At 38.6% G+C, this 4890-nt stretch overlaps 1 non-coding gene across 1 annotated transcript; it reads right to left on the bottom strand.

Moving 5' to 3' along the window:
* Positions 1 to 4336: 4336 nt before the first annotated feature.
* Positions 4337 to 4452, bottom strand: LOC117285353. Its single transcript, XR_004516352.1, has one exon.
* Between the last annotated feature and the right edge of the window lie 438 nt (positions 4453 to 4890).

Genomic DNA, 4890 nt, shown 5'->3' with positions numbered 1-4890 from the left:
TCTTTATATATTCTAGACATTAGTCCTTTATTTGATGAATAGCTGATAAAAATTTTCTCACACTGTGGGTTGTCTCTTCACTCTGTTGGTGGTTTCTCTTGCTGTGCAAAAGCTTTTTAATGAGATGAGGTACACTTGTTGACTCTGTAATGTTTCCCGTATTGTCTGGGTTTTGTTCATGAACTCCTTGCCTACTCCTATGTCCTCAAGCATTCTACCTATTCTCTCTCCCAGCAGACTTAGTGTTTCTATTTTAGTGAAAGATATGGGTCTAGTTTCAATTTTTGGCACTTACAAAAAAGGCAATCTTTCTTGCAGGGAAGGTCTTTGGCTTCTTTGTCAAAGATAGGTGACTGAGTGAATCTGGAGTTGTTTCTGCAGTTTCTAGTCTGTCCCATTGATCCTCGGTCTATCTTTTTGCCAGTACTGTGCTGTTTTTATCACAGTAGCTCTGTAGTATAATTTCAGGTCAGGGATTGGGATGCCCCTTGTCTAGCCCTTGTTGCCCAGAATTGCTTTTGCTGTTCTAGGTCTCTTCTGGTCCCAAATGAATTTCAGGGTTGTTTTTTCTAATTCTGTGAGATATGCTGTTGGAATGTAGATTGGGATTGCATTAAATCTGTTGAACAATTTTGGACGTTTGGCCTTTGTCACTATACTGGTTCTTCCTATACAAGAATAAGGGTTATGTTTCCATTTTCTGATATCATCTTCAGTCTCCTTTTTCAGAGTACTGTAGTTTTCCATGTAAAGGTCTTTTACTTCTTTCCTTAGACTGATTCCTAGGTATTTAACTTTTGGATACCATTTTGAAAGGAGTTGTTTCTCTAATTCCTCTCTGAGTTTGTTATTTGTGTACAAGAAGGCTATTGATTTTTAAGTGTTAACTTTTATCCAGCTATGCCACTGAACTTGAATTGAGAAGTCTGCTGTGATTCTGATAGGCTTGCCTTTATAGGTGATTTTTTATTTCTCTAACAGTTTTTAATATTCTCTCCTGTTGAATTTCTATGCTCTTGACTATTATATGCCTTGGGGAAGATTTTTTTTTCTTGGTCATGGCTAATTGGAGTCCTATATGCCTTACTTATATGTAAGTCAAATTCTTTTTCTCTGTTTTGAAATTTTTCTACCATTGTTTCTGAGAATAATTTTTTAATGTCATCTGCACTCTCTCCTGCTTTTTCATGGACTCTCATCAATTTTTTTTTCTTTGCATCATTTAGCAGCTGCTGGATTGATTTCTTGTGGTTCCTTGCTATTTTTAAGAAATCTCTCTTTTTCATGATCAAAAACCACAATCCTGTCTCCTATAGCTGATATTCTGTTCTCCTATTGGCTCATTCTGCTGTGTATACTTTCAGTGGAGTTTCCCCCTCACCCTCATAGAGTTTATAACCTCCTGGATATCTGTTTGAATCTGTTTCATGGTTTGTGTTTCTTTTGTATGTTGGACATTCATGGTTTCCATTTAATTCCTATGATGGCCTTTCATGGTTTCCATCATGCTTCTGAGCACCTTTATATACAGTATCTGCTCGAGAGTCTCTGAGCATGTCTTTCATTCTGGCCACCATCTCGGTAGTGTTTTTTGTTTGTTTGTTTTGATACCAGAGACTGAACTCAGGTCCTTGTGCTTGTGAGGCAGGTGGCAGCACCACTGAGCTGAATCCCTCACCCCCACCATCTCTGTAGTTATCTGGGAAATTATTTCTGCTTTGATTTTCTTCTAGAGTCTTGGTCATCTGCTTTGTTACTTCTGCTGTTACCACTTCAGAGACTCCAGGTGAGTGGCTTTTGGATTATTCCACCTCATAGTCCTTGGGGTTTGCCTTTGGTGAGATGAAAGATTTTTTGGGGGAATTCCATCTTGTTTAAGTGTCTTCTCATTTTCTATTTTATTTTAAGTTTGATTACTGGGTTGATACTTGTAAATTACTTATAGCGAGTAGCTTTATTTCCAGTTTTCAGAACTCTTAGGAAATGGCTACTCCTAAGAAGCACCTTCCAGGTATAGCTCACTTTTTGTTTTTGAGTACGTTGCATGCTACCTTTTTGTTTGTTTGTTTGTTTTGTTTTAGTACAGGGGATCGAACTTGGGTCCTTGCGCTTACAAGTCAGGCTCTGGAAACAATGAGCTAAATCCCCAGCCCAAGATCCTACCTCTTTAATTTATTGGGGATCAGATGTTTCTCCTTAGCCCAGCTGCCAGTTCTTTGTCACTGGCATAAGGATTTTTGTTTTTTTTTAAGACCCTTAGGCAATCTCATTCTTGATATACCAGGAGAAACAAGTAATTAGCACAATTATGTCACTTTGGTTAAAGCAGTACAATCTATAATAACAATAGCATCAAATACAGCCTAGAAAAATGACAAACCACGGTAACTATTAATTTGCTACCTTGAACCATATGAACTAGATTTGGTTATATAACAAAATTTGGAACAAGGAATCTGAAAATTGTATACAATAAATAAACCCTCAATATGGCAAATTTACCCTCAGGGGAGAAGATTTTAAAAAGGTTAAGGGGTAAAAACTAGAAATAGAGGAAGAGGAAGTGATCAGAAGCAAGGCTGGAAAATAAACTTTAGGAAGATTGCAGAGAAGACAGATGTGAAAAAGAAAAGGAAAAAAAACCAAGAACAAAAAACAGAACAACAACAACAAACAAACTATAAACCTTGTTCAAACAGTCAAGAAAAAGCAAAACAAGAACCAGAAAGGAGGACAAAAAGAAAAAAAACAAAACGAATTGAAGGTGTGTCTCTTTGTCACTGGTAGGCAATATGGCCATAAAGAATCCAGAGCCAAATTGATTAATCCCAGCAGTCTAGCTACAGCTTTTCAGTGGGGTTGTGGATACTTCCAGCCAGTCTGCCCCTTTTCTTCCTCTGAATTTCAGGCGAGTTTCTGGCTATGCGGCTGAAACCAGATCCCTTGAGCCTACAACAGTCTATGTGTCTCCTGCCAGTTTGAACTCTGTTTCCTGACTTTCACTCTTGCTCTTGAACTCAGCACGTGCACCAAGGTACCAGGAGCCACTAGATGCGGTCAGCCCACAGCTGCTCTGAGTTCTGAGCTCAATAGGCTCCTCTCCAAGAAGGCTACCAGCCAGTTGCTCTCTCCTGGGTGAGGTCTGGACCCAGACAACTCACCAGCCACAGCAGTCAGCTGAGTCCACCTGTGCATCTCTCTGTGGAGGCCTCTGACGTCGTCACTAGTTGCTATTCGTCCACAAGTTCGGCCCGCCATTCTCTGGCCAAAGGTCTGGGCTCTGGGAGAGAGTGCTGCTTGCTGATTCCTTCCTCTTCATTGAAGTCGCTCTCTTCACTCTCCCTGTGGACTTCCATTCAAACCTCAGATTTTTCCAGGGTCCTGGTGACTCAGTTTCTTCCTTCTCCTCTTTGGGCCGCTGTATTCCAGTGTCAGGACACCAAGTCTTGGAGATTGCTCTGCTGCTTGCTACTAAACCATCTTCCCCCAATTTCTCTCTTTTTTTTTTTTTTTTTTTTTTCACAGCTTAAGCCTTTGATATTTCTAGAAACTTATGCCATATCCAGGGGCACCTAAATTTCTCTCATTATTGTCCAGGAGTTTTTAAATGTAAAGTTTAATAGTAACAAATTAAGGCTTATATGGCTATTCTCTGTATTTTCTGCTCAGTTTTGCTATGAAAATGAGTGCTCTAAAAAGTAAAGCCTTTTTTGAAAATGTCTTTATTTTGCCTTTCCTTGCATTATTTTTCACATAGCATTTACAATACTAAGGTACAACATATATGATATATGTATATATATCATATATGTATAAATAAGTATATAATGTATGTATATATTATGGATTTGTTTTGTTTTTTGTCCAACCATCCTGCTCTTTGAAAGGACAGGGCTTTCTTTGCCTCTCTTTCATAGCAACAGTCCCAGAGTCTAGCCTAAAAGTATTTTTTCACAAAGCATGGAGTCATTAAGTGTTTATCAAATGTAAATGTTTTAAATGTAAAGTTTGCATTTTACAATTAAGTCTATGATCCAGTTTTTTTTGGTACCCAGGATCGAACTCAGGTCCTTGTGAGGCAGGCGGCAGAACCACTGAGCTAAATCCCTGGCCTTTATGATCCATTTTGAGTTAATGTTTATGAAAGTTGTGTGAAGTTAGTGTCTGTAGACTTTAGGGGCTGTGGCCCAAGGATGTCCAGTTGCTCTACCATCACTTATTTAAAAAACCTTTTCTCTATCGTATTGCCTCTGCTCTAGTGACTGTATTTGTGTGGGTCTATTTGGGGGCTTTGTTGTATTTATCTATCTCTTGCCATTGCCACACTTTTTTCTACAAATGTCTGCGTTAGGAAGCAAAGCTACCCATCTGTGGCTTTCTGGCAATGATGCTCAAAGGCTGATCTTGGCCCCCAGGCCTGACTAAGGCCCCTACTCCTTGCGAAAAGAGGCTTCCAACTCTCCTACCTTCATAGGAAGCTAAAGTAAGGTCAGATTAGCCCCCTAGCTTTGTTCTCCTTCAGTATTACATTCACTATTCTGGATCTTTTGTTTGTCCATATAAACTTTTTAAATAGGTTTCTCAGTATTAATAAAATACCTCACTAGGATTATTAGATTTGTTTTGAATTTATAGAGCAACTTGAGTAGAGCTGACTGGTGACAATATTGAGTTTTCCTACCTATGAACATGAAATGTTTCTCAATTTATTTAGCTTTTCTTTGATTTCTTTAATCAGAGTTTCCCTTGTCTAGGTCTGTACAAATTTCATTTTTATTTCTGCATATATCATTTTGGGGGCACCAATGTAAGTGGTATTGCTTTTAATATCAAGTCCACTGTTCATTGCTGATATATAGGAAAGTGGTTGACTTTTGCACATTAACTTTA

Source organism: Fukomys damarensis, unplaced genomic scaffold, assembly GCF_012274545.1.
Source record: "Fukomys damarensis isolate Sample0158 unplaced genomic scaffold, DMR_v1.0_HiC HiC_scaffold_8, whole genome shotgun sequence".
Classification (NCBI taxonomy): domain Eukaryota; kingdom Metazoa; phylum Chordata; class Mammalia; order Rodentia; family Bathyergidae; genus Fukomys; species Fukomys damarensis.
This window is presented reverse-complemented; position numbering and strand designations above follow the sequence as displayed.